The sequence below is a fragment of the Coccinella septempunctata genome, chromosome 4 (genome assembly GCF_907165205.1).
Source record: "Coccinella septempunctata chromosome 4, icCocSept1.1, whole genome shotgun sequence".
NCBI classification, from domain to species: Eukaryota; Metazoa; Arthropoda; class Insecta; order Coleoptera; family Coccinellidae; genus Coccinella; species Coccinella septempunctata.
Window position 1 is genome coordinate 32,688,125 of NC_058192.1, and position 13,377 is coordinate 32,701,501.

Below are 13,377 nucleotides of genomic sequence, written 5' to 3' on the forward strand. Positions count from 1 at the left end.
CGAAGGAAATACTGGGCACGGAACGCTCCCGAAAATCCCCAGACTGGTTTGCCGACAGCGAAACTCATATCGCACCCCTTTTGGACGCAAAACACAAAGCGATGAAAACCGCAATTAACAAGCCTGGCGATGTTGCAGCCCAAATAGGTTTCATAAACATAAAACGCGAGGTCCGTCAAGAAATAAGAAAAATCAAGGACAGCTGGTGGAAAGAAAAAGCTAGAGAAATACAAGCTTACGCCGATAACCATGAGTACAGGCGTTTTTTCGAAGCTATTAAAACTGTTTACGGTCCAAGCAGAAAAGCTAGCTTTCCTATAAGAGATGCTCATGGAGCTATTCTAACTGATGATAGAAAAATTCTCGAAAGATGGAAGGAGCATTACTCACAGGTCTTGAATCAAAATAACGACTCGGATTTATCCATTTTAGACCTGCTTCCCGCGTATAGTCCGATGACATCGCTTGATGACGAAATTTCAATGTCGGAAATCATAAGCGCGATTAAAAATATGAAAAATGATAAGTCCCCTGGTCTAGACGGCATTCCGGCGGAGATATTCAAAGCCTTGGATGAGGACATTGTCAATAGTCTCCTAATACTATTCCGCAAGATCTGGGAACAGGGAGATGTGCCACAAGACTTCAGAGACGCTTTAGTTATCAACCTCTATAAGAACAAAGGCGATACGTCGAATTGCAACAATTACAGGGGCATATCGTTGCTTAATGTGGCCGGTAAAATTCTCTCGAAGATTATGGCTAATCGTTTGGTTCCACTCTTAGAGAGGCTTTTACCTGAATCCCAGTGCGGCTTTCGACCAAATCGAGGTACGGTGGACCTAATTTTTACACTGCGACAGCTACAAGAAAAGGCCCGTGAACAACAATCAAGGATTTATACAGCCTTCATCGATTTAAGCAAGGCATTCGACTCGGTGAATCGGAGAGCGCTCTGGAAAATCATGGCACGTCTAGGAGTACCCGAAAAATTCCTAGCAGTGTGTAAAAGCCTTCATACCAACAACACCGCTAGAATACAGCATAATGGCTCTACAACCGACCATTTCTCAACCAACTCTGGAATAAAACAAGGCTGCGTATTAGCGCCTTTACTGTTCAATATTTTCGCCATAGCTGTATCGATAATTGCTGACATGAGCATGCCCGTAAGAGGTGTTGGGATAAGATTCAGATTTGATGGAGGCCTGTTTAACCTGAAGCGCCTTAGAGCAAAAACCCGTACCAAGTTTATCACGGAACTTCAATATGCAGACGACTGTTCACTCATCGCTAGCAGCTCAGAGGATCTACAGATAATGATGGACACCTATAAACATATATACGAAGCTTTAGGCCTTAGACTCAATATTGACAAGACCAAAATCCTGGTAAGTCCGCCAGAAAGCGTTCAAACAGATATCAGCCTGGACAATGAAACTCTAGAACAGGTTGAGCAGTTCAAATACTTGGGAAGCTTCATAAATACTAGGGCTAACCTTGACACGGAAATACACAACCGTATCAATTCGGCATCACGGGCATTCTGGAAGCTGAAGGACAGAGTGTTCCAAAATCACGACCTCAATCTGAAGACCAAGACAGCTGTTTACAGAGCAGTGGTCCTCCCAACGCTTCTTTACGGAAGCGAAAGCTGGACTCCCTACAGGCGACATATTAAACAGCTTGAACAGACGCAGCAACGTCATCTAAGACAGATAATGCACATCAGATGGTTCCACAAAGTTTCGAATGCAGAAGTCTTGCAGCGCGCGAGTTGTACAACAATTGAGACTCAAGTAACGAGGGCCCGACTCAGATGGAGCGGCCACATTCTGAGGATGCAAGACACAAGACTCCCCAAAATAGCTCTATACGGCGAACTCACTGAGGGAGCCCGGAAACCAGGAGGCCAGTATAAGCGGTTTAAGGATACACTACATCAATCCCTAAAATCAGTTAATGCCAATCATAACTGGGAACAACTAGCGTTAGACAGGTCACAGTGGAAGTCTTTGGTCCACAGTTATAGTGGAGAATCGAGAAGGATACAGCGGCGGCCATATCTGGTTGGAGACTATCCATGCCCTGAGTGTGGAAGGATCTGCAGGTCACGGTTGGGTCTCTTTAGTCACAGGAGGGCACACAGTCGCAACTAGCACTAAGAAGTTACAAGTCTGTTCGAATTTTTTTTTTTTTTTTTTTTTCTTCTTCTTCTTTTTGTAGATTTATTCCCGGTAACGGGATACAGCAATGAATGAATGGTTATCATGGCGAGGGGTATCCAACATAATTGGAAGCAGCCTGTGGCTTACTTCTTCGTTCACAATTCTTGTGAAGTGAAATATTTGCATGAGATAATAACCACAAGCATACGAAAATTGAGTGACATAGGATTAAACATTCTGGCATTAATAAGTGACCAAGGTTCGAATTTTTCGAAATTTTCTCATGAGATTGGAGTTACAATCGATCAGCCTTATTTTTTCATTGATGGAAGAAAAATTTTTCACATTTTCGATACCCCACATTTACTGAAGAGAACAAGGAACAATCTTTTCAATTATGATTTCAAATTAGGAGAAAAGATAATTAAAAAGATGTATATTGAAAAATTGTTCAATTATGATGTGGGTAGAATGAATCGCCTAATTCCACGTATCTCAGAAGTTCATATGAATCCCAATTCATTTCAAAAAATGAAAGTTTCTTTGGCTGCTCAAGTTTTCAGTAATTCGGTAGCATGTGGGATAGAAACACTTGTCTCATTCAATTATCTACCCGCTGATGCCATTCATACATCGGAGTTCATTGCACAAATAGATAAATTGTTTGATGTTCTGAATGCGTCAAATTTTCAAGCCCCTAAACTTTTAAATAGACCTTTTCAAGGCACCACTGAGCAGAAAGATCATCTTTTAAAATTATTGGGCATTTTTGAGAGTCTGAGAATAATAAAAGGGGATAATAAAGACATTACGAATACTGTGAAATTTATTAAAGGTTGGAGACAAACAATTAGAGCTGTATTGTTGATGTGGGAAGAAATGAATGGTAGGATGAAATTTATGTGCACTAGATACCTAAATCAAGATGCTCTAGAAAATTTCTTTGGCAATATTAGATATCAAGGAGGAAATGCCACAAATCCTACTCCAGTACAGTTCAAAAGTTTGTTCAAAAAGAATTTTTGTCTCCAATTTTTTGAGCAGTTGGAAGGAGCAAATTGTATTAAAGATTTGTCTGAAGTCCTCATTAATTTTAATGATTTGGAAGTTGAAGCTCCCCCTAAACTCTCATCAGAGAGAAATGTATTCTCAGAAGTTCTCAAAGTAGATCCTAAAGATTACAATGAACTGGATTTACCAGAAAAAAACGTATTATCGTATGTTTGTGGTTATCTAATAAAGAAATGTTTAGAAAAACATAGATGTAATTTATGTGACGAATTTTCACAAAGCCAAAGTGAACTAAGTAATGAGACATTATATTGTCATTTCAGGAATTATAAAGAGAATGAATTGTTTGGCAATTTGAAAATGCCGCCAAATTCGTTTTATGAGTATATTAATCGACTGGATAACACTTTCGTGTCTCATTTTCCACATTTATCGATTCAGAACAATGTTGGTTGTAAATTGAAAAGAGAAATGGAAAAGATATGCCCTTACACTCACCCTTGTGAGAAATTTCCTTGGAATTACTTATTAAGTTTGTATGTTAGATTAAGAATTTTTTACACACTTAAATTTTGCAATAGAAACTTCATTGCACAAAAAACAAATAAAAAAGAAAAAAAAATTATAAAAATTTTACATTTATAGATATATTATTTGTTTCTCGTTTTTTTTTGTATTATATGTATGTATTAATAAAATTTTATTCATTATTTTGAACTTTTCATTCTGCATTTTCATTTCATCAGTCTAGAATGTTGACTTCATATTGTAAGTAGACGATAACATTCTAATTTATAGGGAACACAGTATAGTTTTTTCATGTGTTGTCACAGCAGTTTCAACAATGAACTAAATGAACCTTCGCTTCTTACTTGACTAGGTAGGTCAATTTGAAAAGATACCACTTTTAATACCTCGACCCCCATGCAAAGTCAGAAAAAATGCAAAAAGAAGTAAACTTTGCTTCGTTGGAGGACATTTTATATGGTTGCTTCCAATCAATTTGTATCAGCCCTGTGAGCGTAATGACGGCAAACCCTAAAATTTTAAATGGGAAAAAAATTACTTAAGAACATTTTCAAAATATGCATTACCTATTCAGTAGATGAACCTAAAGGCTCTATATTGAATACAGATCACAGCAGTTTTGTGACCGAAGGTGGTTGATTACCATGGAAATAAGAAATCTAGAAAAATGAATCCTCTGAAACTAAAGGAAAAAACCTTTCTAGCCGAGAATTAACATAAAATTATCTGAAAAAACACTGATTCACAACAATCGCATTCACTTTAGGACATATGCACTAAAAATGCATCAGTTTCCCCTGACGATAATCATTTCAAATAGAAAATCATGAAAAATTTCTAAATAATACTTGAGAAGTGTTAATTATCAAATAATATTATTTTTACATTCGCCTCAAGGCTCATAATTCTTCCCGTAAAATAATTCACTTTAAAATTCCCGCGCATTTTCTCATGCGCGCCGAAATGATGCGCGTGTTCTCGGAGGAGTAAATAATTCCGTTCATTTGATCTAGAGTGCAACTACTGGTTGGTGTCTATACTGTGGTAGTAGTTCATGTTTTTGCCAACAGTCGCGCTGGCCATCACGAGAGTGCGAAATTTTGTTTACACAAATCAAATTGTAGTTGGCTCGTTGGCTGAGTGAACTGTTTCTCTGGTCACAGATGATAGGAATATCGATTTTTGATAAGAGAACAACATATGACCATGGTGAAATGTTGAAGCGTGCGCTAGTATAAGAGTGTTTTGGCATCGGAAAGAAAAGGAGAAGAGATAAAATTTCCGAGAGCATTTTTGAGAGAAAATTGGAAAAAACCTTATCTCAAGAATCAACTCCCAATCAATTTGTGTGTCAAGAGCACTTTTGCGATGAAGATATCAAAAAGATGATGGATTCATTATAAACGAAATCGAAATTGTCATCCCTCGTGAGAAGTTGACTCTTCTGAATAAGAATATTTAACCAATAAAACTACATGGTTCAGAAGTAAATATTCTTGAAGAATTTTGTTGGCATAACATAATATATGGTTTATATCGGTTCTCAGCTGAGTATTGGCAAAATAATCTACTCTAATACCTAAGTGATAAATCTGAGACTGCTACCTTTTGTTGTCTTGATGTGTACTGCTCCTCACTACGGATTTATATAATTTTGAAGATTAGTAAACCAACTAACATAGCTGCTTTCAATAAACAATGATAAACAAAAGTAGGTACAATTTTTTTGATCAGTGATTTCTTTTGAATTTCATTGATTTCGACTTGCATTTTATTGCATATAATTCAGAGAACTCATATTCAATATAGATTTGAAGAAAGGTATTTGAAAAATCATCAGAAAAACCACGATGACACATAACCTTAAATAAAATGAAGGCTGTTCATTTCAAATTGACGCTTGAATCCCCACTCCTTATCGATACCCGCTGTAATCGCAGCGACACCTATTTTCCCCGTTTTTGGAGACACATTTTTAGTACGGCGATCGTTCTCCTTCTCTCTACTCTCCATAATGTCTACTTTTGGCTGATGCAACATTGAAAAAAAGCTTGGGATTATTGGGCAGTTCATCTTCCACAAACTTAATATATTTAGAATAATCACTTTTGATCAAGATCTTCGACAATGCTCTGAGACGCCGAAACTCTAGTAAATCTTTTGTATTATTATAGATCTTCAATTTTTTATGGATTTTATTCTTTTTCTTCACTAACTTTATGGTGTGTTTAGAAAAATATGAGGGAAACCTAGAATTAATGTACATCTTTGGAACGAAGTCCTCAATAATACCATCAAGTATACCATAAAATATGTCTAGATCAGAATCAACGTCTCCACTACAAAGCAATTCAGGCCACGGTACGGAAGACAATTTATTGTTTATGCTATCGTAATTGCCTTTTTTGAAATGATAAATACAAGTACTTGATATGGAAAGATATTTAATATTTAATTGTAGCATAAACTCTAATGAAGGATGGTGCTTGTCTTCTCCCACCAATGGACTGTTACATGGAGTAACCTGAGACAAAAGAAACTGATTACACAAGACCAAGTCCAAGATTCTACCATTAGTGTTGTTGACACTATTGAACTGCATCAGCTCACATACTGAGAGTGCATCTATGAGATCAGAATATTTTGCCTCTACATTATTTGGTTCAAAGTATGAATCGTTGGCATCTGGATTGCCTATCCACCTAATGGAGGAACAATTAAAATCTCCGCACACAACAACCACATCACGTTCTATATTATTCTTTAGGGCAGTTAACTTTGAAGAAAAACCAGCACTGACACCAGAATCTCCAGTAGGCAGGTAGAAGCAGCACAGAAAAATTCTAGTGGATCCAATCATTATCTTAACCCACAGATCCTCCCTTATGATTGAAATAAACAAAACTGAAGGAGTCGCATGAAAGTCATACATTAATAAATTATTATATAAATAACCGTGGAATGTAATATTTTCATTTAAAATCGTATGGGAAGGTAAATCACATAAAAGGGTTGATTTCTTGTGATTTCTTGTATGGGGGGCTGTAGCCCTATAGCCCTCACAGACCAGCCGCCACTGAGCTGTTGGTACCTTGATTAAACTGCAGTGCGTCCTCACTCTCTCTGTCTCTTCGGGATGGCTGCTTGTCAAATAGCGACCATAGAGTCCGTTAACTGAAGTTGACGGCGTAGATGTATCACTTCTGTGATCGGTTAACCTAACCCTTTCTGCCCCGTGGCAAATGCCATCACACTCATTACAGATTTATAGGTACAGTTGGCAGGCATAGTTGCTCGAATCACTACCTGAGAATTTTACTGTAGAGATTTTAGATGACAAATATTTCGATCATTTCTGCATCAGTGGTGTTCTATTCTTGCGAGAGGCGATTATTGTTCACTTTATAAGCACAGATTTAGATAACCTAAAGGACGTTTGCTGAGATCCTATAATTCTGCATTTTATAGAAGTTCAGGTGTTTTCTTAAATAACAATAACAACAATAACAACAACTTTATTCTCAGAATTTTCAACACAAATATACAAAAAAAAGAGATACCGTCAACAATAGAAAACAAAAACAAATTATACTATAGTGTTCACATAGGAATAGTTTAAAAATTCTGAAATCGAGTAAGGTTCGATATCTATAATTAAATTTGTGAGTTCTTTTTTGAATTTGGCGAAATTCACCATATTCAAAATATTCTGAGGTACAGTATTATAGAATTTTATACACATATGCTTAGTATTTTTTTCAGTTAGAGTCCTTTTATGTATTATGTTTGGAAAGAAAAAGGGTACAGTACGTCTTGTGTTATTATGATTTTTTAAATCCTCAAAATAATGTGGATTTTTTTTCATAAAAAGTATGCTTTCCAGAACGTATAGTCCATAAAAAGTGAGAATTCCATTCTGTCTGAAATGCCCTCTGTAAGTTTCTCTAAATGTCAGTCCAAGCATAGATCTTAAAGCGTATTTTTGAATAACAAATAATTTACAGCCATCAGAACCATTACCCCAAATCACTATTCCATACCTAAGTATGGAATCGAAACTTGAGAAATAGATGGATCTTAAAAGTTGCCTGTCTACACGTCGGGATAACACCCTTATCATATACAGAGCACTATTTAGTTTTTTACTCAATTGATGTATATGTTCGGACCAATTCAATTTATTATCGACATGAACTCCCAAGAATTTGGTGGATTGTGCTATTTCAACGAGTATTATTGAAATGGATATTTTCTGGAAAATTTTCCATAGATCTATTAGTCCTGAACATAATGCACTCAGTTTTATCCACATTGAGAAGGAGCCCGTTTCGACTACACAAATTGCTGATGATAAGATCAAAAACTATCTGCGTTTGCTAATGCAGTATTTTATGTCTTCCTTTCTAATAAGTGCATTTGCGTCATCCACAAACATAAGAATATTAACCAATGTGCTGAAGGCAAAAAATTTATATATTGAATAAAAAGTGGGGGCCCCAAAATACTCCTCTGAGGTACACCCATATTAATGGAAACAACAACTCCGGATGAATTGTCGTTCCAGTAATGTGGGTTAGTGATGAACTAATATAGGAGGTCTCAGAGAAGTCGAAATAACCAAGTGCAACTGTGGACCGGTTTCGGGATCATTTTCCCTCGTCAGTACAGTTACAGTTTAGCACTGACTCTTCCGAACGGAGGAACGAGATCGCTAAGACTACCATCCTCCATCGGAAGATTCAGTTGGATTTAACGTTCAGACGCCGAAGTGTGAACACGCCCGTGTGAATACTCCGAAATCGTACTTATTAACTGATAGTCTCTTAAAAATCGCGGCAAAACACGAATTAGTGAAAACCTCAATCAAGGGCAAAAGGGATTTCGCTCACCAAGTCCATCGATAAATTTAAAAAGATGGATCAGCATCCATGAAGCAGATCTAGAATTCATATCTCCCAAGAAGACGTGCCGTAGACCAATCCCAACAGAACCGAAACCAACTGAATTGACCAATAAATTTGGTATTCTCAAAGATGTAGAATCCATGGAAACGATTCACAACAACCCCTTGGAACTACCGCCAACCCAAGCGAAACCAGTAAAAAGATGCCCAACTATCACAGGAACTTCGAAAATCGAAGACTACAAAAAGTTTCATCAAATGGGAATGAAAAATTCTCAATCATCCCTCATGACTTACGCAAATCTGATTTGGAGTAAGATGACTAAAACCATTCGAACCATTTCGAACAAATCCAGTGAAACTAAAATAAAAGAACTTAAGAACGTTAAGAAATAAACTTTCAAGAAAGGAAAAAAGAAATTTTTCAACCATAATAAAATTAGAAAAGACCTCCCAGCTTAAAAATTATTTTCTTCGGATAATAAAACAGATTAATTCAACATTTAATTATGTGAATTTCACTGCCTTTTTTATTTAACCCATCTGAGCACTAGTTTGTGTTTTCTTCGCACACTCGATATGCCTTAGCAAAAAACTACGCACTCATTTAAAACTTATGTAAGCATGCTCTTTTTAAACTTTCAGACTAGGTGAAACATTAGTTAGGCACTAGTATCCAAAACTATATAATGTCAACATTGTATATATCCCCTTGTATATATAGCCCAGTAGCGTAGCTTAAAAACTTTAAATCAAAACAACTGCAAAGTAAAAAAAAAAGTAATGTTTTCTTCTTCGGAAGGTTCAGTGCTATACTGTACTGATGACCGAAACCAGTCTACAGTTGCACTTGGATATTTCGACTTCTCTGGGACCTCCTATGTTAGTTCATGACTAACCCACATTATTGGAACGACAATTAGAATAGAATAGAATAGAATAGAATAGAAAAGTCTTTATTTCAAATAGAGAAACTTTACAAGTAACTCGAAATGAAACAGGGTCAAAATTTGGAAACTGATTTAAAATTGAAAAAACTCTTTCAGTGAATATCGCTCCATTTTCAGTAGCAGCTGGAAATATAGCCTCTTGAAACTGTTCAATGTCGTCTCTGCTCTTATTTGGGGTGGCAGTTTATTGAAAAATTTTGTGCAACAGTACTCAGCATTCCTCTCAGTTAAAGTAAGCCTATGTTTTGGGTATTTCAATTCAGTTGTTCTTGTGTTGTATTTGGTAATGGTTTTCCCTTCGAAGTAGTCTCTATTCTTATAGACAAATAACAGACATTCCTGAATTTAAATGGCGAATGCTGTTAGTAAATTGTTTTCATGGAATTTTCCTCTACATGCTTCTCTGAATTCTAGTCGGTATATGATGCGAATAGCTCTCTTTTGGAATCTCAAGATCTCCTCCATTCCCGAAGAGGCCCCATAGAAAATGATACCGTATCTCATCTTCGATTCGAATACCGCTTGATAGATTGTCTTCATAGATGTTGAGTCAAGGTATCTACTCAGGACACCCAAGGAGTAACATATAGAACTGAGTTTTTCAAATAAGTTGGTGACATTATCACGCCAGTTGAGACTTTTATCTATGGTCAAGCCCAAAAAGTTACAATTTTTTTCCAGGGGGAGCTTATAATCAACTGTCTCAATGCACTGAGGAATTTCAACATTTGCGTGGTTGGTGTGAAACATTACAACACTTGTCTTCTGAGTATTCAAACATAACTGATTTTACTCATTTACTTTTGTGATGGTAGATTCAATCAGGCATTTTAGAGCACCAAGAGTTTTTGCTTTCAATAAAATATTGGTGTCATCAGCATAATTTCTCAATGAGCAATCGGTGATTGAGGCTGTCTCAGCAAATAGATCATTAATGAAGACAATGAAAATAAGTGGACCCAAAATGCTTCCTTGTGGTACACTCAAATCAACTGGAAGTGGATCTGAGACGGCTTGGGTTTCTTCGTTGGTGATTAAGACTTGTTGTGTTCGAGAAAAGAGATATGATCTGAGCCATTTAAGTGGGATATCTCTTATTCCATAGGAATTCATCTTTTACAGTATGTGTTCGTGGTTGAGAGTATCGAAAGCCTTCGAAAGATCAAGAAGGACAGCCATCACAATTTCCGAACCCTCCAGGGCCCCCAAGGTTTTCCTAATGAACTCGTATATTGCAGTCTGGGTAGATTTTCCTTTTATGAATCCATGTTGTGAGGAGGGCAGAGTATCCTGATCAATAAGGAAAGCCATTAGTTGTTTGCTCACCACGAGTTCAAATATTTTTGAGAAAGATGGAAGAAGGCTTATTGGCCTGTAATTTTCTAATGCATCTTCACAGCCCTTCTTGAACAATGGTTTCACAAGTGCTTGTCTTAATTGTTTAGGAAATTCACCCAGTTCCAGCGAGTTATTGGTCAGGTATGTCAAGGGACGGGCAAGTTGTTCTTTACATTTTTTGATCACGTTCACTGGCACACCATCTATTCCAGAGCTGCTTTTATTTTTCAACAGATCTATCATACTTAGAATTTCCTTCTCATTTACTTTTTCGAATCGAAATGTATTAGGATTTGGTGGAATATTGGAGGAAACTTGTGATATTTTTTGTTTTATTATTATATGTTTTTAGCCGATGTTGCAAAATAAGAATTAAATCGCTCTGCCATCTCCTTAGGATTTTCTAAAATGGGGGAAGTTCTTGTACCTTGGCCTTTGATAGTTCTGACTATGTTCCACAAACTTTTAGTTTTGTTGTCTGACTCTACAATTTGCTTCTTGAATAATTTCCGTTTTTCATTTCTTAGAAGGTTGTCATATTCTTTACTTCTTTATAGGCCTCATTGAAAGCAGAGTTCTTTGTTTTGTATGGATGTAGGATGTCAAGTTTCATCTTGCAGTTTTTTATACATTCGTTCTCTGGTCTAATACACTTTGGCTTAATAACAGGCATTCTCTTCAGCGGACATGCACTCTAAAATTCATTCATAAACATATCCAAGAAGGTATTCCACTGCTTGTTAATATCGTGTTTCGGTATTTTATGTAGACCATTCCAGTTTACATATTCCAGTCGTTTTGCTAAGTTATCAGTTCTTTCCTTGGACATAATTCTTTTATATTGATATTTTGTAGATATTTTTTGTATAGGTATTGTTAATATTTGTGCTGTTTCATGGTCCGAAATTTTTGTTTGTATATTTTTAGATTCATACTTTTGTGTATATATATATATATATAAGATCATACTTTTGTGTATATATATATATATATATATATATATATATATATATATATATATATATATATATATATATATATATATATATATATATTTTTTTTTTTTTATTTTTTTTTTTTTTATTTTTTTTTTTTTATTTTTTTTTTTTTTTTTTTTTTTAAATTTCACACAGTTGTGGGACTCCAGAGCTACCCGGGCGCAGGCGCCAAGAGTAAACTCCGCTCGTCAATGCGGGTAAAGCACCTTTCGCACTATGTTGACTGTGCCCAGTATTACTGCTTTTTGCATCCACATTAGTGAATTCTGTGGTAGGTTCAGTTCTTTAAGATGTTCGGTCGTTTTTCGATGGACGAGACCATTTGAGCTGATGATAAGAGGTTTAATGTTCACGCTTTTTAGTTGCCACATGTCCTTCATTTCTTTCGCCAGTGCCTCATATTTGGTGATTTTTTCGGTGTACGCTCTAGCGAGGTTGTGATCTTGAGGCACTGCGAAGTCTATAATGAGTGCGGTTTGTGCTACTTTATCCCACACCACCACGTCCGGTCTGTTATGCTCGACACCTCTATCCGTGATGACATGTTCGTTCTCCATAAGTGTCTGTGGGTTGTATAAGTGATGCGGCGTGAATTGATGTAGTAGTTGTTTTTGGAGACATAACATCTGATGAACAACCTTCCCCATGTTATTGTGCCTTGCCAGGTATTTGGTGCCAACGATTGCCGAACACCCCGACGAGAGATGTTGTACCGACTCCTCCGCGCCATTACACAATCTGCACTTGGTGTTGACTACAGCTTGCTTCATTATGTGCTTGGCATATGTCCGTGTCGGGACAACCTGGTCCTGAATGGCGAACAGAGTACCCTCCGTCTGAGGAAACAGGTAGCCCTGGGTAAGGTAAGTGCTGGTACTCAGTAGATCGACTTCCGGTTGATGCAGGCTAACGTAAAACCTTCCATGTAGAGGTTTGGCTTTCCAAGATTGTCTGAGTATTTCATATTGATTTTCATTTCCAGGAGCTTCCCCATTAGATGTATGGGAGACAGAGACGCGGCCACATGAAGCAACCCACTGATGAATCGGTAAGTTTGAGTTTTGGAAAAAGTCATTAATTTTTTCTGTTTCTTTTAGGGCTGCTCCTCCGAGATTCGTCATTCCTCGTCCGCCCTCTTTTCGGGGTAAGTATAATCGTTCCACCGCTGAATTTGGGTGCAACATACCATGTTGGGTCAACAAGGTCCGGATGCTTCTATCGACTTCTTCCAGCTCAGTCTTAGACCATGATAGTATACCTGCTGTGTAATTGAATGTTGGTATGGCCCAGCTGTTGATTGCCATTATCTTATTTTTATATATATATATATATATATATATATATATATATATATATATATATATATATATATATTTACATCTCCGAACATTATGGCTTCAGACCATAGACCAACCATTATGGCGTCACCTAGAAAGAGACGACCTATGTCGGTTTTGATTCGTGTATATTCAACCAAAACG

At 36.7% G+C, this 13,377-nt stretch overlaps 1 long non-coding RNA gene across 1 annotated transcript; it reads right to left on the reverse strand.

Moving 5' to 3' along the window:
* Nucleotides 1-2,981: 2,981 nt before the first annotated feature.
* On the reverse strand, nucleotides 2,982-4,748 carry LOC123312163. The gene is made up of 2 exons (XR_006537582.1): nucleotides 4,274-4,748; nucleotides 2,982-4,217 (listed from the first exon to the last, which is right to left on the reverse strand). It is a non-coding gene; the product is annotated as an uncharacterized LOC123312163 (long non-coding RNA).
* Between the last annotated feature and the right edge of the window lie 8,629 nt (nucleotides 4,749-13,377).